Raw genomic sequence first — 21,842 nt, 5'->3', positions numbered from 1 at the left:
TGTGTCATAGTGAGGGCAAAGGCGATTGGCATCATTTTGAGCATTGGCATCGGCTGGCCGGCGTGCAAGGAGGTCGCTCCCGGACCCCCACTGGACTTTTGGCAAGTCTTGTGGGGGTCAGGAGGCCCCCCCCCAAGCTGGCCAAAAGTCCCTGTGGGTCCAACGGGGGTCCCGGAGCGACCTGCCGTCCGATGCCAGGACTCAAAATGGCGCCGATAGCCTTTGCCCATACTATGTCACAGGGGCTACCGGTGCCATTGGTCAGCTCCTGTCACATGGTAGGAGCACAAGATGGCGCCGGTGACCATGTGACAGGGGCTGACCAATGGCAGCGGTAGCCCCTGTGACACAGGCTATCGGCGCCATGATGAAACCAGCACCGAGGGTGTGAGAGTGCAAGGAATGGCTCCCGGACTCCCCGCTCGACCACCAGGGAGTTTTGGTAAGTCTTCGGGGGGTCAGGAGGGTGGGGGGGGGGGGTTTAAATTTTTATTTAGGAGGCTGAATAAAACAGAAATCTGTTTAATACGTGGGGAGTCGTGATGCGTTTCGCATCCCCACGTATTTAACAGATAGCAAAAAATAAGTTGCGGATTACAAATCCGTGGAAAACGGATGCACATCCCTACTATATATAATGTATATGGGACAAATGACTATAGACATGTATTTTTCATAGATTTGGTCAATCAATTACTTCCTTTTCTGAGAGGCCTTCTGATCGTGATTGGAGATTTCAACTGTGTTTATGATGCTCTGTTGGCTAGGTCAGCTCAAATCCAACTTAAGTCAGGGGGCAAAGATAAAGGGATAAAGTGTTTATGCACAAAACTGAATCTCTTGGAGATCTGGTGTACTCTGAACCCTACAATGTAAGATTACACATATATGTCCAGAGCCCATTTGACTTTATCTAGGATTGATTATATTTTATTTTCTGACTTTTTCTTCCCCAGAATAAAGTGCGCAGAAATTGGTCTTACTGAAATATCTGATCATACAATGATCTGGATAGACTGTCAATTATCAGTTGATGTAAAGGGTCCTAGGATATGGAAATTTCCGACTTATTTAGCAGAGGACACAGAATTCCAAACATTCTTACAAAATAAATAGACAGATTTTGAAATCAATAATGCCATCCTGTGTTAATACTGGGAAATGAGTAAGGCGGTTTAGAGCGGGGAGATTACATCATTTGCGATTGCCAGATCATAGAAATATAATAAAAGTAGAACAGCAGTTATGAGAAGCTAAACAAAAATTAGCACAGAATACCATGGTGAAACTTAAGGAGGAATATAGATCTATTATATGTGCCTTAAACTTTTCTTATATCAGGGGCTCAAAGGGCTATGTACTATGAATCTCACAAATTCTTTCAGTATGGCAATAAGGCTGGGAAGCTCCTTGAGAATCTTGTGAAGTGAAGCAGAGGGAAGATGCCTATAGAAAAGTTAAAGGATGATAGGGGCTAGCTGGCAATGCAAAGTAAAGACGTGTGCTATATTGTCTACTTTTTATGAAAAAAAATATATACGAAGGATAGATTATGGGGCTTGTCTCAAGGGAAGGATTTCTTTAAGAATTTAGAGATTTAAAAATTACAGATTAACAGTTATAAGCCCTTCTGCTTCAAGAGATTAATAATGCCATTAGGGCTAGTAAAAGGTATAAAGTGCTAGGCCTGAATGGTCTAAATGCCAACTTTTACAAATTGTTTGTGGGCCAGGTCTCTGGAGCCTTTCAGAGGCTCAAAAGAGGAATGAATTTCCTATGGAGTTCACAAGAGCTTTTATCACTGTCTTGGAAAAACCTGGGAAAGACCTGACAAATCCTGTCTCTTTGCTGAATTTTGATGCTAAACTTTAAGCAAAACTTCTGGTAGATGGGTTGAGTTTAGTACTTCCCATACTTATCTCCACAATTCAAGTGGGATTTGTAAAAGGGCGTTCGGTTAGTATAAGTATGACAAAATTGATAGTAGAAATCAAAGAAAGAAAGAAAAGAAAATGTCCCGTGTTAGTGGTTGGATTTGATTCAAAAAAGGCATTTGATAGAGTATCGTGGCCATGCTTATTCTCAGTTTTGGAGAGAGATGGTTTTCATGGGGGAGATATTACAAAAATTTATATTTCTTTACTATGTAGGAGACCGAGGTCTGCAATAGTAGCTAATGGCCAAATTTCTGATGATTTTCTGCTATATCATGGAAGGAGGCAGGGCTTTCTACTCTTGCCTCTACTTTACATTCTTTCTATTGACCGTTTGTTAAGAAAGATTGAAAAATCCATCTCAGTGAAGAGTTTTAGAATAGGAAATCGACAGTTTAAAGTAGCTGCTTTTGCGGATGATGTTTTGGTGTTCCTGACCCCTCTCCACAAGAAACTTTAGAGGGAGTTCTTGAAAAGTCAAATAGCATTTGGTTCTTTTTTGGGTCTAAAGATTAATGTAGAAAAATCTGAAGCTTCAGAAATATATGGTGACCTGAGGGAGAACTGGAGGGGGCAATTTCCATTAAAATGGGTAGAACGGGAGATGATATATCTGGGAATTATGCTTCCAAGAGAGATAGACCAATTATATGAGGTAAATATTACTCTATTACTTAAAAAAATAAGACAGAAATTGAATACTTGGTCTTCTTTACCTCTTTTTCTGATAGGGAGAATACACTGGGTAAAAATGATGGAATTGCCGAGGTAGTTTTATGTCACGCAACAACTTCCATTATGGTTGAGAAAAACAGATCTGACATTGCTTAATCAAACTTTGAGGAAATTTGTGTAGGGTAGGCATAAAGTTAGAGTTCCTTTGAGTATATTAATGACTGACAGACAACAAGGAGGTATGAGCTGCTCGAATTGGAGGGCCTAAGGCATATAAAAGATTGGATATTTGGAACTAGCTACTTTTCTTCCAGTGATTGTATAAAGATTGGTTGTTTCTCTATTGGCCATGGAATATTATTCAAGTAAAACTATTGGAGTTCCCTTACAATGTAAGTAAAGTCAGGGAGAAGGGCGTGGAGCTATTTATGCGGGCATACATTTCCTAAATCAGATTGTGGTACTCCATTTCTTACACTGAGAGGTAACCCACAATTCATACCGAGTTTAAAGAACAAAGTGTTTCAAGATTGGGATAGCAAGGGTATTTGTGTGTATTCCACAATTTTTTATTGGTAATACAAATACAATAAAAAGCTTTCAAGAGTTGCAGGAAAGCAATAATTTAGACTCTAAAACTTTTATGCCTTCCTGCAAGTCTGGCAATATGTGCAGTCCCTGTGTCAGAAAAATAGCTTGTTTCATATTTATGCTGATGTGAAGGAAGTGTTTCTGTGGAAGGGTGGGGGAGGATTAACTCTTGTTCATCTTTCAATGATCCAAAACATAAATAATGATTAAGTGTTAGATGATATAATAGGTAAATGAAAAACATAGGCTGCGGTAACAATAGAAAGATCAGAAAGTAATAATAATGTTACAACATTATACAAATGTTACAGAGAATGTGAATTATAAGGGAAACAGGACATAAATTAGTATATTACATGAACATATCCAGAGCGTGGTTATTTGCTGCTAAATTGTGTGATACTGACAAATGCTTGAAGTGTCTTACTGAAAAAGATTCCTTTTTAATTAATTAATTAATTAATTAATTTATTTATTTGAACATTCTTATATATGGACGTTCGTTAGAAACATCACATCGGTTTACAGGTAACAAAATAATAAGCAGTAAATATGCCACTGCATATGGGATTGTACAAGGGTATCTAAATTCTGGACTGCAGCCTTGGCAGAGTTAGGTCAGATAATGGTCTGCAATATACCACGGCTTCCTCGGGTGTGCCTGCTTGGTTTATTGGATGACTCATTAGAGGACTTAACTGAATATAAGAAAATATTTCCCCGGAAGGGCTTTTTGTTGGCTGTTCAGACTATTTAGCAGTCTGGATTTTGCCTGATGAGCCAACTTTAACACAATGGAAGTTACGTCTTCATATATTGCTACAATTTGAATACCTGATGGCAAAACATAAGTCAGAAGGATTTTGATAGACGTTTATGAGTACTTGGTAAGGTTATTGCTCTACTCTTTCTAAACCTATTCAAGACTGAATCAAGCAGCTGTAATATTCTTGAAGGCGGGCGAGTGTGATAAGACCTTGACAACGAGCTAAAGGATTGTTTAAGGCCCACTTCTCCGGGGAATTAGCAACAACTTGGTTGTTCAGTACATTAAGTTTATTACTTGCTTCAGTGCAGCAAAGAATTGTGGGAAAGGGTAGGGTAGGGCGATAGGACAATAGTTGTATTAGTTAGGGTTGGTATTTTATAAAAAATGTTCTATCTAAAAATCAATAAATACATGAATGAAAAAAAATAGCTGTTCTAAAATCTCTTGAAATGTGTGGGTGAAACTGAATGTTAGGGATGATAACAGAAGTAGCATTAAATTCTTGCTTAAAAGATAAAGACTGTTAAGTAGTATTAGCTAGAGTAAGAATGAGTGTAGAAAGAGATGGCACAAGCTTCCATATAATGATCTTGGTAAATGTTCCTCAGCCTTGCCCTATTGTGTGCTGAAAAGCCATGAAGGCTCTCCTTGCAAATACTGTAAATGCTGCCATATTGGCTCGTGCTGTTATGACATAGAGAAGTAGCACCCACACGGGACTATGTTGATGTCACTATCAGAGTATTGATCTTGCTGTAGTGTGACAGTTGAGAAGTCAGTCAGTCTAGTTTTGAACAAGTGAGAGAGCAGAAGTTGTCAGATCTTATCTTCTCAGAAACTGCTTTGAAATACCGGAAAACATAAAAGTTAAGCACAAAGAGGACAGGCACACCATTCAGTGAGAATTATAGTGTGAATGTGAATGGTTTAGCAAAAGTATGTTTTAGAGGTAAAGAATAGGTCCAGGAAAGTCAGTTAATTGTTTAAAACTGTGGTTGACACACAGGATTAGGAGCCAGCTTTTGGAAAGGCAGAGAGTGAGTGAGAGAAAGTGAGTTTGATATGGAATAGATCCACCAATAAGTTTCCAATCTGACTATAGTAAAAACTGAGATGTAACCCTTGTTTAAAATATTGTACAGCTATAAGGATTAAATCTCAACATCTTCTCTGAAAAGATAAAAAAAATTATCATACATAAGGGAAGAATTATCTGAGAAAGGAATCACAGGTTTTAAATGCTTAATTCCTTAATATTGATGATCAGAACATCAGATTAATACTTGATGGTAACCAGGAACAGATTTATTTTATTTATTTATTTTATTTAAAAACTTTTCTATACTGTCGCTAAGTTATATACCATCGCAACGGTTTACAAATAGGCACATAGACTAAGGTAAGTAAATGTAGGATATCGTACATTCTAACAGGTGCCAATAAAGTTCAGTTACAATTTCATAAATAAAATCATTATTTGAGTAATGTTGGTCAAGTCCAGGTATATTATTGAGTTACTATCGCTTTGAAATATTACTTCTTAAATGTAGGATTGAGTAAATTCATTCTCATCTGCATTACCCTGTACTTTCATTCTCTACCCTCCACACTCTTTAGTGAAGGCTTTTTTAAAGAGCCATGTTTTTAGATTTTTCTTAAAAGTTTTGAGATTATTCTGTAATCTGAGTTCGGGGGGCATCGTGTTCCATAGTATGGGCCCAGCCAATGATAAAGCCCAGATATTACAATACTTAGTGCAGTAAAACATAGAAATGATGGCAGAAAAAGACCAATCGGCCCATCCAGTCTGCCCAACAAGCTCCCACACTTATTTTCCCATACTTATCTGTTTCACCGACTACCAAGTTCACGGCCTTTGTTGGTAACTGTTTGATTCATATTTCCTGCCACCCCCTGCCATTGATGCAGAGAGTAATGTTGGAGTTGTATCAAAGGTGAGCATAAGGCTTAATGGTTACAGGTAGTAACCACCGCATCAAGCAAGTTACCCCGATGCTTGTTTACCCAGACTGCACAGATCCATGCCTTGTTGGATGTTGTCTGAATGTAAATCCTCTTTTCCACATTTCTCCCTGCCGTTGAAGCAGAGAGCAACACTGTATATGCATTCAAAGTGAAGTATCAGGTTTAATTGGTTTAGGGTAGTAACCGCAGCAATAAGCAAGCTACCCCCACGCTTATTTGTTTACCCAAACTGTGTAGTTCACTCCTTGTTGGTTGTTGTCTGAATGGAAATCCTCTTTTCCACATTTCCCCCTTGCCGTTGAAGCAGAGAGAAATGTTGGAGTTGTATTAACCATGTGAAGGCTTATTGAGTAAGGATAGTAATCACCAGGTAGTAGCCTCCATTCCAGCAAGCCATCCCTATGGCTCTTCTCTTCATTCCCATTTTCTAGCCTTTAAGGATCCATGGTGTTTATCCCTTGCCCCTTTGAAATCCTTCACAGTTTTAGTCTTCACCACTTCCTCCGGAAGGGCATTCCAGGCATCCACCATCCTCTCCGTGAAGAAATACTTTCTGACATTGGTTCTGAGTCTTCCTCCCTGGAGTGTCAAATTGTGACCCCCTAGTTCTACTGATTTTTTTCCAATGGAAAAGGTTTGTTGTTGACCATGGATCATTAAAACCTTTCAAGTATCTGAAATTCTCACTGGACAAGCAGGATGGTAGTCTTCACATATGGGTGACGTCAGTGGACGGAGCCCTGCTACGGAAAACATTTCTGTCAAAGTTTCTATAAAGCTTTGACTGACGCTGGCACACTGAGTGCACTGAGTATGCTCAGCCTGCAATTATCCCTGTGACCACAGGTGTCTCCCCTCAGTCTTCTTTTTTCGGCTCTGCAGTAAGCAGAGCGGTTAGGAGCTCTATGAGAAATTCTCACAACTTTTCCTTACGGAAACACTTAAACTTTTACTTCACAAACGCTTTTTCCCTGTGCGGGTCTCCCCCCACGTATGTTTAATAAATGCTCTGTGAGTACTATGCCCTGTTTTTTGGTTGGTTTCTGTCAACTTACTACGGTTTCCCCGGCTTACCAACCAAATTGCGGCCTTCCCTCTCCCTATGTTTTTACAGTTAGCCCCACATAGCCTGCGAGTGTCCTCCTGTGACCATCTGCCTGGTTATTAGCACTAGTGGGATAGGGACTTCCACGGTTACCATTGCCGCCAGGGCCCCCTGACGAATTCATACCTCGGTACCTTTGTGCAGTCGATGCCCCCATCACTACCGTCGGTACCCCCTTCCAGGCCATCCTGCCTTTATCGACACCCCTCTCCTGGTGGTCCGTCGATGCCATCGATCCCCACATCGATTTTTTCGGTGCCATCGATGTTTTCATCCATGGCGCTGATTTTTCCATCAGTGTCATCAATGCCCAGGCGGATGCCATCGATGCACACCTCGGTGTCATCGGTGCCATCGATGCCTGGGTCGCTGCCATTGATGCCCAAGTCAGTTCCATCGATGCCTCGTCGATTCCATCGGTGCCCAGGGTCGGTTCCATTGGTGCCGTTGATGCCATCGATGCCATATTGATACCATTGATTCCCATGTCTTTGCCATGGATGCCCATGTCGATTCCATCGATGCCCAGCTTGATGCCATCGATTCTCATGTCAATGCCATCGAGGCTATAGACACCTGTGGCCATACCGTCGATGCCCGTGGCCATGCCACCGATGCCGTCAGTGCCCATCTCCATCCATCGATGCCATCAAAGCCCACGTCATTTCCATCGGTGCCCTCGTCGTTCTTATCGAGGCGACCATCGATTCCGTCGAGTCCGGTATCAATTTCCCGATGCCATCGATGTCTATTCGATTCTTCAATGCCACATCGTTGCCATCGATACCTATACTGATGCCGTTGGTTCCTCCGTCATTGTTATCGTTGCTCTGCCTGGGCCATTGACATTTTTTCATATATATTTTTGACGATACCTCGAGGCCGCTCCATGCCACCATCAATACTGACATAACACCTACGCGCAATGCCCTCGCCTAAACACAGTGCTCCATGCTTGGGTTTTTTTTTACTAAAGCTCCATATCAGCCTAAACACAGTGCTCCATGCTTGGGGTTTTTCACTAAAGCTCCATATCACCCTACGACACTACATAGTGCCAGGAGCAGTGCAGGCATGCTGACAGTCCATCATCATTTACCATCCAGGACAGTGAAGGCGTCCACCTCGGCACTGGGGAAAGACTGGGCCGAGCACTGTGGCACTCATTGTCACCGGCACGGTGACCGTCCGCCACCGACGCCAGCCAGCACATCGGTGCTATCCTACTCGGTGCTGGAGAATGCCCAGGCCGAGCAACATTGCTACTGCCACCGCCACCGTTCCACAAAATGCTGGCAGTCCTCCGTGCTCCAGAATGACCGGACTGAGTTCCGCGGAATACTGCACTGGCGTCACAATACATCGAGCTGCTGCAAAGAGGGCTGGGTTCATGAGTCATAATGGCTCCTCTGTACCCGAGCCGGGTTCATGAGTCATAATGGTTCCCCTGTACCCGAGGCGTTCCCCACCAACACCGGTGCAGGGTTCTTACCCTCCACAAATTACTGTGGTAGTGCCAGACACGCCCAGCCTGTCTCCTCTGTACCTGCGCTACCATACCAGGTTACAGAGTTGAGTCGGACGTGTACGTCCTTCAGGCTATCCTCAATGACTCCTGAAATCCACGGAGCCATCAATCTTCGCCGGCTCGATCTTCTGCGATCCATGATGGATGGTAAGTACTCTAATCCCGCTTCAGCGACAATTCCATTGAGACCTGTTCTCTAAATCAGGCCATATGGTTTGAAAGGTTCTAGGTCATCTGGCCTTCTAAGAACCATATTAGTGTCACATATCGCTATTGCCAGCTATGTTGGACACAATACCAAGAGAACCTCTCTACCAATCATTTGGGATTACATCAGACATCCTCCCTTTGTTAGCAACGGGACTCTGCACTGATTAATACTCTGGTTTCTGGTTCCTAATTAAGGACAGAAATTCCAGATGCATTCGCTGATCTGCTAAACATGAGATTCAGCAAACACTGTATCCATTGCAAGTCCACCTCAAGACCTGGTGACAGGTCTTGACGTTTTCTTGTATAGCACACAGAAACACGGGTACGACTTTTACCGCTCACGTTCCCGTGGGAGATTACATGATATCCTGATTACGTCAGCCCCGCCAGTTGGACACCTCCTGTTCTCTCAACTTCCCGGATATCAGAGCGGCCACCCTACTTTGTACCAAAGTTCAGGGTACAGTCCCCCGGACGCTACAAAGCATGGGGGGGGGGGGGAGGGGAGTTTTAATTTCACTATTCTTTCTTTCAACAGAAAGTAGTTACTCTCCGCCCATTTTGGACCTCAGAAATATCAACTTTCTTCAGAAGGTGCAGGTAAAATGGTATCTCTCGTCACCATGCTTCCATACTGCAGTAAGTAGGTTGCCTTTCTCCTCTATTCTTTCTGTGTGCTTCATGGTGAGTCAACAATATTACAATCCCAAGCTCTGCCGGTTGCACCAGCTTCGGTAACTTGGGTATTTCATTAAATCACTAGCACTGACTGCTGTTTCTCTACAGAGTAAAACATCATTCACGCTTTTCTTTGCATGGACAGCTGCATAACAGTCAATCCAAGCAAGAAGTTCTACCTTCTTCATGACTCACTATGGGCGTCATTTTCCAAGTGGCTCGCATGTGATAAGGGATGTTTCGCACGCGAAAAGTCCCTTATCGCGTGCGATACCAGGATGGGGCGGAGTCGGCCCCAGAAGAGGAGGAGTCGGGGCGTCACCGGGGCCGACTCCGCGAGGACGCTGTGGACGACGAAAAGGTAAGGCCCTTTTCGCGTCCTATTTCGCGCCCAATAGCGATACCTTCTATGGTGACGCTATTGGGTGCGAAGCCGGCAGCGATCGCTCTGCGGCGGTGCGATCGCTGCCGGCTAGCGCAGGACCGCCCCCCGTTTCGGCTCCCACCCCTCATTACCTAAAGTATTGCAGGCCTGCGATACTTTAGAAAATGAGGCCTTATAACTCTATTACCTGGGATTCCTGTTCACTACCATAAATTCCATATAGCACACTTCTGGACACCACAGTCACAATGAACTTCCTGTCCAACAACCGCACAGACATTCTGACAAATTCCTATATGTCTCTGCGTGCATACACCATAACCTCAGCCCCTCAATTCTTTCAATGTTGGCAGCTCTACTTTTGGCCCTTGCTCACTCCATGCATTCCTGGGCCACTTATCTAACAGACTTACTGAACGCACTAGCAGACCTTCTCCACATAAGTTTGCATCCTCTTGGATGGTCTTGGATTATATGTGTAGTGAGGAATATCTTCTAGCGCTGAGGTCAACTGAACTTGCCCTCTGCGTCTGAATCAAACCATATGGTGGACAGATTCTACTCCCTACACATGTCTCCATGCTGCAGCAAAGGCCTCTTATATGTGTCTCTTTCGATGCCTCTCATAGCCAGCACCCTTATTATGCTGCACTGGAACGGGGTTCACTGTTCTCAGACCCACGTCCTGGCCAAGACCAGTGTACTTTCCCATTCTTCTCAATCTATCACACCAGTAACCAATTCGCCTTCTCACAGGTCAGTCTCATATCATGAACTCACTGATGTTCTCAGGTACTGGTAGCGTCTCAAAAACCTTCTACACAAAAATCTTACCATTCAAAATGGCATGATTTATTTATTATTATTCTTTTTTTTTTTTAAATTTTTTATTTTCAAAATTTCAAATTTTTCTTACATAAACAGATATGTTGAAATTCAGTACATCATTTCTGGTATACATATTTCTTATCAACCATCTTGGTGACAATAACATATAACTCTACTTAGAAATTAAAAATATTTCCAGATTATGCACTTAAATATAGGAAATTATGGGGCAAGTGAAATTACATAGCGATATTAAGTCGGATGTCCCGAAAGTTACCAAAAGCAAAAAAAAAAAATTTGAAGTCGGCCCGCGGTTTGCGGGTCGAAAACCGGACGCTCAATTTTGCCAGCGTCCGGTTTCCGAACCCGTGGCTGTCAGTGGGCTCGAGAACCGATGCCGGCAAAATTGAGCATCGGCTGTCAAACCTGCTGACAGCCGCTGCTCTGGTCCAAAAGGAGGTGCTAGGAACGTGCTAGTGTCCCTAGCGTCTCCTTTTACCTGTTTTTATCACCAGGCCTAATTTGCATACTGAATCGCGCGCACAGGAGAGCCGGCGTTCACCCGCTCTCCTGCAGACTTTACTGTATCGGCCCGTAAGTGTCTTCATATAATCATCAAAAGATCATTGTGTCAGATGATGTCAGTGCTCTTGTTAAAATGTAATTTGGACACAATTCTGATTTTTTTCTTCTTCTTTTTGAATTTTTCAGTAATGATTGTTAAACAAACTGCCAAAACACGACTCGGTGTCGGGCTTTCTGTCATATTTAGCGCACATATTGAGAAAAGTATTTAAGTATTTACGGCCCGATTTTAAATGGCCAGTATGCATAAGAAACGGGGGTTACACGCACAGCCGAAACTTGTGCGTGCCGTGCGCATTTTAAAAGGGGCCTGGCCGCGCACACAACCCTTGTTACGCGCACAAGAGCCGGGCAGAAGAAAGGGGCGGGAAGGGGGCAGGGAGGGGCAGTCCGGTGGGGTGGGGCGGAGCTGGAGGCAGCCGGTACAGCAGCCACTTGCCGCTGTGCCGGGGGATCGCATGCCAACAGCCTAGAGGCGTGCACAATTTATGCCAGCTCAGTAGCCGGTGTAAGCTCTAAAATAAAGAAAAAAAAAAAAAAGGTACGGCTTTCAAGGGGTTGGGGAGGAGAGGGTAAAAGGGAGGGAGGATAGGTAGGGGGGTAGGAAAGTTCCCTCCCAGTCCCCTCCAATTAAGGAGCGGACTGGGAAAGAACTGGGGGAGGCCCAATCTTGTCGCCGTGCGTAAATTGCCTTTTTTAACCCCCCCTTGCGTGTGCCACCCCGGATTTTATAACATGCGCGCGCCAGCGCGCACATGTTATAAAATCACGCAGGCCATGTGCGTACGCCGGGTAGAGTGTGCACATGGACACACGCGCATATGTTTTTAAAATCTACCCCTTAATTCGCAAAATTATATAAAAAAAAAAAAAACAAGAATAAATAGACTTGGCGGATGATTAAGTATAAGACAAATGAAGGCTTTGGTTTGCATCCGGAAGTGACTATTAAGACTGGCCACATTGATGGCAATAATTGAGTTTAAATGAGGAAATTGTGATCTTTTTATTTTGGTATCCTCATTATTCTTTACCACTTAGTGCTGTGTTCATTAGGGATGTGAATCGTGTCTCCTATCGTCTTAACGATTGAAATCGTCTGGCAGGAGAAGAAAATCGTGTTTGGCACGATTGTTTTGTTAAAAAATCGTTAAAAAATCGTTTTTTTCCGATTAGTGCGCACTAACGGGAGTTAGTGCGCACTTCCTGCACACTGTGCTCTAACCCTGATACCAGGGGTGTTGTGATCTTCCTGCACACAGTGCCCTATCCCTATTAATACCAGGAGTGTTGTGATCTTCCTGCACACTGTGCCCTAACCCTGATACCAGGGGTGTTGTGATCTTCCTGCACACAGTGCCCTAACCCTGATACCAGGGGTGTTGTGATCTTCCTGCACACTGTGCCCTAACCCTGACACCAGGGGTGTTGTGATCTTCCTGCACACAGTGCCCTAACCTTGATACCAGGGGTGTTGTGATCTTCCTGCACACAGTGCCCTAACCCTGATACCAGGGGTGTTGTGATCTTCCTGCACACAGTGCCCTAACCCTAACACCAGGGGTGTTGTGATCTTCCTGCACACTGTGCCCTAACCCTGATACCAGGGGTGTTGTGATCTTCCTTCACACAGTGCCCTATCCCTATTAATACCAGGAGTGTTGTGATCTTCCTGCACATAGTGCCCTATCCCTATCAATACCAGGAGTGTTGTGATCTTCCTGCACATAGTGCCCTATCCCTATTAATACCAGGAGTGTTGTGATCTTCCTGCACACAGTGCCCTATCCCTATAAATACCAGGAGTGTTGTGATCTTCCTGCATACAGTGCCCTAACCCTGACACCAGGGGTGTTGTGATCTTCCTGCATGCAGTGCCTTCTCTCGCCTGCATTACTAGTGAGAAGCTGGCTTCACAGACAGGGGGGAGCTTCCTGAAACCTCACTCCTCCCCTCCCCCATGTCCCAGCCAGTGAATGGTGTGTGGGTGAGGGGGGGGGGGAGGATGGTGAGGCTGAAACAGCTCCTTCCCTGCATTACTAGTGAGAGGCTGGCTTCACAGACAGGGGGGAGCTGCCTGACCCTCACTCCTCCCCTCCCCCATGTCCCAGCCAGTGAATGGTGTGTGGGTGAGTGGGGGGTGGGAGGATGGTGAAGGCGGAGACAACTCCCTTCCTGCATTATTAGTGAGAGGCTGGCTTCACAGACAGGGAGGAGCTGCCTGTCCCTCACTCCTCCCTTCCCCCAAGTCCCAGCAAGTGAATGGTGTGTGGGTGAGTGGGGGGTGGGAGGATGGTGAAGGCGGAGACAGCTCCCTCCCTGCATTATTAGTGAGAGGCTGGCTTCACAGATAGGGGGGAGCTGCCTGTATTTCACTCCTCCCTTCCCCCAAGTCCCAGCAAGTGAATGGTGTGTGGGTGAGGGGGGGGGGAGGAGGATGGTGAAGGGTGAGACAGCTCCCTCCCTGCATTACTAGTGAGAGGCTGGCTTCACAGACAGGGGGGAGCTTCCTGACCCTCACTCCTCCCCTCCCCCATGTCCCAGCCAGTGAATGGTGTGTGGGTGAGGGGGGGGGGAGGATGGTGAGGCTGAGACAGCTCCCTCCCTGCATTACTAGTGAGAGGCTGGCTTCACAGACAGGGGGGAGCTGCCTGACCCTCACTCCTCTGGGGTGTTGTGATCTTCCTGCACACAGTGCCCTATCCCTGATACCAGGGGTGTTGTGATCTTCCTGCACACAGTGCCCTATCTCTAATACCAGGGGTGTTGTGATCTTCCTGCACACAGTGCCCTATCCTTGATACCAGGAGTGTTGTGATCTTCCTGCACTCAGTGCCCTATTCCTGATACCGGGGGTGTTGTGATGCTGAGCTCGAAGAATGAGCATGTCACAGCCTTGCTCTGCATTGTTTCTCTAGACATTGTCTGTGTGAAAGCATAGCCCTGAGCTCTCTCCGAGTTCTTGGTAAGGATTTTTGCTGTGGCAGCCCATTAACACAAGTCAGGAAAACAAACCATGGAGGCAGCATGGCATCACAATATCTCTGCATCATTGTAGATTTGTGTTGCTTCGCTTGCTGTTCTGTTTATCCTTTTTCGTGATTGAAGCCTTAGCTACACTTCAGATTAGTTATTTATTCTCTGTATGACTGCCAGTGGGCACAGTGTGGGCAGTGGGAGCTAGGTAGTACTGGGCATAAGCGAGCAGTGAAGGCATGCCAGAAAGTGCAGCATAACAGCCTGTATTGTGAAGCCTGTCTGTGACAGAGAAATAGTGCAGACAGAGCAGACAGGATGACACTCACTGTTTGCCTGGCAGAAGGCAAAGTGTGTGCAGTGGGCGCTAGGCAGTGGGCATTATAATACCATGGAAAAATGTTAAATCCTTGTTGTAATCTTAACATCCTCGGTGACATATATACAATGATGTGAGGGAGAGGGAAAGGCAGAGCAGATGAAGTAACTTTAAATGTGTCCAAAATTGCACACTTTTGCACTGGCACCGGCAGGTAAAAACCAAAAATGAGGTCCTGCCCTGAAACTGAAGAGGGATTTCTTCTGGACTACTACAACAGCAGGAGCCAGCTTTATGCTAAAGAAACTGGCATACGAGCTTGATGATGTGTCACTGCTGCAGAGTGCAGATAATAGTGAGTGTTTTTCTCTCCAATCTTCTGTGTTCAGCGAGAGAGAAAATGTTGCTGCAGAGGTTGCAGTGAAAGCCAAATTTTCTTCCACTGATTTACATGAAAAATCTTCAGAGGGATAGCCGTGCTAGTCTGGTGTAGCAGCCCCTCAACCTCAAAAGATACTCATCAGCCGCTGCAAATAGTACAAGGACACCAACCCAGGACCCAGACCTTGCCAGAAAAGGAGATGCCAACACTTTCCACATATTATCCCAGACAATGCCATCACTGGACACAACATCATCAGCAACATGCGGGACACATTCTCCTGCTTTTCTTCCAATCTAATATATGCCAACACCTGCCAGCAAAGTCCCGCTTCTGTCTACATAGGACAAACGGGACAATCTATAAGGACAAGGGAAAAGGATTTAAACCTGAGGTTAGAAATGACAACATTCAACCTTCCTTGACATTCTCTATCTGACCTTAAGGTTGCCATACTCCTACATGAAAACTTCAAAGGAGCACTCCAGCCTGAAACTGCTGAATTGGAACTCATTAAAAATCTTAATACCATCACCCAAGGGCTGAACAGAAGCAATGGATTCATGACTCACTACAAATATGCATAAACTGAACTGTTGTCTGATCGTTCTGTCTATTCACACTTACCTCAGTTGTCAGTAGGCTAAACTACAATCCTATTCACACTCTCTCCACACCGTTTCCTGCCTTTTCCCATGTCTTCTCACTGTTCTGTATATATTGTACACATCAACTGTACATCATTTCATGCATCTGATGGTGTGGACTGTGTCCTCGAAAGCTCATGCTTTAATAAAACAGTTAGTCTAAATGATTCCACTCGACTCCTAGTGCTTTTTTATTCAGATGAAGAGTCATTACTTGTTCCCTGTACGTACCCAGATCAGTCCAGACACCTGGGTTGTGACTCTGCACCAGCAGATGGAGACAGAGTAAAACCTGTCGGGCTCCCTACATATAGTAAGGTGCCACCCACAGCCCCTCAGTCTTTCTCTGTCTCCAGCAGATGGGGCAGGTCCACCCACAGTCTCTGGGATCCCTGGTTCATGTTTTCGTAGTTAGTCAGGGATAGTTAAAAAAAAAAAAAAAGAAGAAAGAAATACATAAAAAGGGTAAAAGACATTCAGAAGAAGAAAAGAGAAGAAAATTCTCCTCTGGTGTAAGTCTCCCAGGGGGGTTGGGAAGGTTCTGAGAGGACCATCCCCCCCTGGTTGAGACCGCTGCTGAGGGTCGAGGACCAGGCTGAGGTAGGCAGCAGCGTCGGGGTTGACACCGGGAAGCCCGGTTCACTCACCCCCGCTGGAGCAGAAGATTCAGGACCCAAACCTTTGAATCTTATTATCATAATAAATCCTCTTAGCTATAATAATTTTTTTACGATAATGGGCAAGAAAGATACGATAATTAGTTAATGCTAAAATAGTTTTTTTATTTCTTCCAGAATCTTTCTTTTCTACTTAATATAAGTTTTAATTGTCTTAGATCATTATTGTACCAAGGATTCTGCTTTTTAGTAAGTTGCACTGCTTTGAGTCTTAGTGGATTTATTCTGTCAGCTATTTCTTGAGTTGTCTTATACCACATCTCGGTAGGATCTAGAGATGCTTGGGATTTAGATGGGTACTCAGTTAATTCTGACTGAAGTACTTCGGAATTATAGGGTTTCCTATATTCAAAAGTACATAACTTTTTTTCTTCAGTTAGAGTGGGCCTGATATAGGAAACTTTAGAACAAATTAAGTAATGATCTAACCAGGGGACAGGCCAGATGTGTGTTTTTTCATGTTTAATTAGTGTTGGATTAACAAAGATTCGATCCAGAGCATGTCCATGAATATGAGTTGCCCATGGGGTTAACAATTCTAAACCTAAGGCTTGCAGGGCTTCAACTAATATACAACATGAAGAAGAAAGAGGAGATGCATTCATGTGTAGATTAAAATCTCCTAAAAGAATTGAAGGCCTGTCGGGGTTGATATTAAGAGTTAAATATTCTATAATTGGTGAAATATTAGTTTCTAATAATCCTGGGGGGTTAGCGGACTGCATATCCTTTTGCTATCAGCAAGCAGGCATTCCACTTCAAGACCGTGTCAAACCACACTCTGAGAGGGTCATGGTGACTTCAGTAGCGCACCTACGATCGGTGCCGCTTCCTGACATTTGCAGGGCTGCCACCTGGAGTTCTCTCCATACCTTTACAGCCCACTTTTGCTTGGACAAAGCCGGAAGACAAGATTCCATCTTCGGCCAATCTGTCCTACGCAACCTATTCACAACTTGACGTACCAACACCCTTCCGCCTGCCCGGTAGGGTTCAGGATGCCCTCGGCCAAAATTCACCCCAGTCCCAGTGCCTTGCACACCTGGGTACATTTGGTGCATACTCTGACATCCTCAGCTCGGTACTCACCCATATGCGAGGACTACCATCCTGCTTGTCCTGTGAGAAAGCAAATGTTGCTTACCTGTAACAGGTATTCTCACAGGACAGCAGGATGTTAGTCCTCACAAAACCCGCCCGCTGCCCCGCGGTTTGGGGTTCGTTATGTTTCTTATTTAATTTTTCGGCACTTCCTGTAGCTTTTTAAACAAGACTGAAGGGGGACTCCTGCTGGCTGCAGGGTTAGTGCCATGCTGGGCATGCCCAGTAGGGGCCAGTCAAAGTTCTAGAAACTTTGACAAAAGTGTTCCGTGATTGGGCTCCATCCTGTGATGTCACCGATATGTGAGGACTAACATCCTGCTGTCCTGTGAGAACACCTGTTACAGGTAAGCAACATTTGCTTTCTCTGCACAAAGAACCCCCCCAGTCAGTTTCAGTCCCCCCCCCCTCAAATAAACCTATCATTGTCTTTATTTGATAGCATCGTTCAACCATTAGTTCTAGATGGGAGTGAGGTCTGGAGTCTACACAGAGTGGGACAGAATCTCAGTAAAACCCTGCACCTCCAGTTCTGTAACACACATCAGAACCACAGAAATTCCCTCCGCAAAGCAGGTAGAACATTTCCCCATTACAACTTTATCAGTCAACAAAATTTATATTCAAATTGTAATGTCACCTCAGGAAGAGCAACATCCACTCCCTTCCACTGACACTTTGTAAAGTAACATAAAACTGTGAAAAAAGACCCTCAGAATCTATAAACTTCCAAGACTCAAACAGCAAAACCCTAGCTATGAAAAGGCAGCTCTACAAATATTACACCAGGCCTAAAAGACCAATGCACCTCCTATTGGGAAACAGAACAAGCTGAATTGCTACAGATCCCCACACAGGAACGACACGCAAGCAGAATTCCTCCCCTCCGTCACACATTCAGAACATGGACAGACTCACGCCAGTAGTATAATGGGTACACGATCAATCAAACTGATTGACAGGTGAGATAAGGATGACAGCAGCCAATCAGCGTTCACTTCCGGTCTAAGCCCCGCCCACGCCCCGCCCACTCCCCATAGAAGTGAATGGGGGCGTAGCCACGCCCCCTCCCGCCCCCCCCCCGCCCTCGACCACACCCCCAACCACACCCCTTCCGCCACAGGCCCCACCCCTTCCGCAGCCAATCAGCATTCACTTCCGGTCTAAGCCCCGCCCACTCCCCATAGAAGTGAATGGAGGTGTAGCCACGCCCCTCCCGCCTCATCCCACCCTCGACCACGCCCTAGGCCCCACCCCTTCCGCCCCAGGCCCCACCCCTTCTGCCCCGGCCCCACCCCTTCCGCCCCTGGCCCCCGCCCCAGACCCCGCCCAGACCCCATCGATGCTCCTCCCCTCCCAATAGAAGTGAATGGGGAGCCCCTCCCACCCCAAACCGCCCCCCACGATGTCACGGATGACCCCGCCCACACCCCAACCCCAAGCCACACCCCCCTGTGACGTAGCGGGTATGACATCACCGGAAGTCCACCCCACACCGCCCCCCAAAAACACACCCCCTAAAACGTCATCAGAAAGGGTCCTGTCGCTTTTTTAATGATGTCAGTATTAATGGACTCTGGCTGTTTTTGATGATTTCACCGGAAGTACAATACAAAAGTCCCGAAATATGCGCTCCTAGAACCTCCTGATGCCTTTTTAATGATGTCGGAGCCGGTAGTATGCTTTTAGGAGGCAGGAAAACTGCAGGAAATATGCTTTTTTTCTAGCCACTCTGTTTTTAAAAAACCAAACAAAATACAAGCTGATAGGAGGCAGAAAAACAGTGGCTCGTTCTGTTGACAAGGATTTGGTTTTTTTTTTAAAACAAGTGATTGAAGCTACCGGTGGTGAATTGCATGAACTGCAGGATCAAACTTTGCAAAAGACAGGTTTTTTTTTTTTCCAAAAGACTAGGGACCGGGTAGTATAAAGGGTACGCTGTCACTCAAACCCCCAAGCCAAACCCCCCAGTGATGTCACCAGAAGCCCAAGCCCACCCCTCCAAGCCCTTGCTGTAGATAGGCATGCCCCAATAAAAAAAATTACCAGAGAGCAGGCAGGAAACTGTGACTCATTCTGTACACAGAGACGGAGAATCCAATTACACCCCTTCCCTCCGCCCCCTCTGCCTCAAGCCGGCCTTCCCCCAGACCTAAATCTGAGCAGAGGATAATTGAAAGCAGTGGGGGGTGTAGGTTTGCAATGGTGAAACACAAGGCTTTAGTTTTGTTTTAAAAAAAACAGACTTCTGTATTTTACAGCCATATAAAAAAACAAGAATGCACCAGCGGATCTTAAAGAAAATTTATAATGAGCCAGGAAATACCGGCAGTTTTGGCGGTATAACACCTCTTTTGCAGGCAGCTAAAGCATGTATGCCATCTGTGACCAAGAAACAAGTGATTGATTGGCTTACAGAACAAGATGCTTATTCTTTACACAAACCTGCTAGGGTACGATTTAAAAGAAATAAAACCATAGTGTCTGATGTGGAGTTTTGTTTTAAAAAAAACCAGACTTCTGTATTCTCCCCCACAACCCTTCCCTCCTCCCCTCTCTGTTAGACACGCCCAAACTTGCAAGACCGGATATAGAAATAAGCATGTGATAGTGATCACGTGAGAACAATCTTCAAGCAGAGTTGTTGTAATTGTTCCTGAAAATGGCCGTATATGAAACACCTAAGCGTCTTGAAATGAAAATCGTTCAACAGCCAAACTAAAGAGGAGCCATAAACGAAAGCGGAGGGCAGAAGAAGAAGGAGGAAGCACTGACCCAGATTTTGATGAACTTCCGTTGGGGCAAAAGCTTTTTGATTCGCAGGATCCAAACTTGATCAATGAAAATGCTTTAGATTCTGAAGATTTAGAGCTGCACAAAGCTGCTCTGGATGCCGAAGCAGATTATTTGTTGGAAAAGCTTGAGTGTAAGGTAAGAAAAAATCTCTTTCCTTCTAATGATGCATTTTAGGGGTGGCGTGTTTGGGAGCTATCTATAATAGAGAGTTTGTTTAGAAGAGGTTTTAATTTAATGTTTTACATTATGTTTTATAGGAAAATGAAGGATCTTTACAAACAGAAGAATATGGAGACACACCAGGTATCAAAATGAACTGTATTTGCTGCTTCTGTCCAAATATAAAAGAACCAGATACATGTGATCAAAAAAAAAACAACAATCCTGAAGATGTGCACGATTTCAGCTGGTGGAGCTATATAGGATTCCCAAAACCACCGCCGGTGCATGGAGTTTTTCGAAAAACAACATTTAGATCGATCGTAAGGGTGGCTGTCTATAGTATTCTTAAAAAATGTCTGTCTGGCATACGGTATGAAAATTGCGAAGGCTGTGTTCTCGACGATCCGAGTCAGGATGATCATAGTTGCGTTTATTGGACTGCCTCTGACACACAGGAACAATTAAGGACCGCTTGTAACAGGTTGTGCCTAGAACGTGTTTTGAATCTTGTGGTACTAGCTGCATATAAACGAGGTGTATTAAGCCTAAACAATGACGATATGAATCTGATCATATATCTTATACACAGTGTGAAAACTGCTGAAAATCCTGTTCAAAAACTAAACAGTTTGCTTAAACCTACAGATGAGATTTTAATGATAAAATATATAAATGCCATCATCTATGGTAGAAAACACCAGTCCTTTTTTAAAAATGTATAATAAAGCAGTCTTTGTTTTTTCTTGTCTGTATTTCAGAAGTATGTTTGATATGACAGCCTTGTCTGGTTATAACAGAGGCTACAAATACATTTTGACGGTGATAGATGTTTTGTCAAAATACGCATGGGCTGTGACCCTAAAAACAAAAACAGGTCGTGAAGTGGCAGAGGCCTTTGAAAATATATTTAAAGGTGGTCGTGTTCCCAACAAAATACAAACAGACAGAGGTAAAGAGTTTTTAAACAGATCTGTGAAGAGTTTGTTAAAATACAGGGGCATTCAGCATTTTGTGACCAACAACGATGTTAAGGCAGCAGTTGTGGAGAGATTTAACAGGACTTTAAAATCCAAAATGTGGCGATACTTTACAGCGCGCAACACTTTTCGCTATGAAGATGTGCTTCCGGCTTTTATGAACAGTTACAATCACAGTTTTCACAGAACAATACAGGCCCGCCCCATCGATGTAACAACCTCAAACTCACTGCGGTTCTGGAAAGTAATCTACGGCAATAACAACAAACATGAAACTGCTAAGCCTTTTTTAAAAAAGGGGGATCATGTTAGACTGTCAAAAACTAAAGGGAAATTTGAAAAAGGTTATGAACAAACATGGACAGATGAGATATTTATAATTACCGACGTCCTAAGCAGGGGACAGAAAACAGTGTACAAGATACAAGATTATGGTGAGGAAACCATTCAAGGTTCTTTTTATCCTGAAGAATTACAGAAAGTCAGCCCTCAACAGGACAGAATATACCGCGTTGATAAGGTTCTAAA

The sequence above is a fragment of the Rhinatrema bivittatum genome, chromosome 4, assembly GCF_901001135.1.
Source record: "Rhinatrema bivittatum chromosome 4, aRhiBiv1.1, whole genome shotgun sequence".
Taxonomy (NCBI): domain Eukaryota; kingdom Metazoa; phylum Chordata; class Amphibia; order Gymnophiona; family Rhinatrematidae; genus Rhinatrema; species Rhinatrema bivittatum.
Note: the sequence above shows the minus strand (reverse complement) of the source record.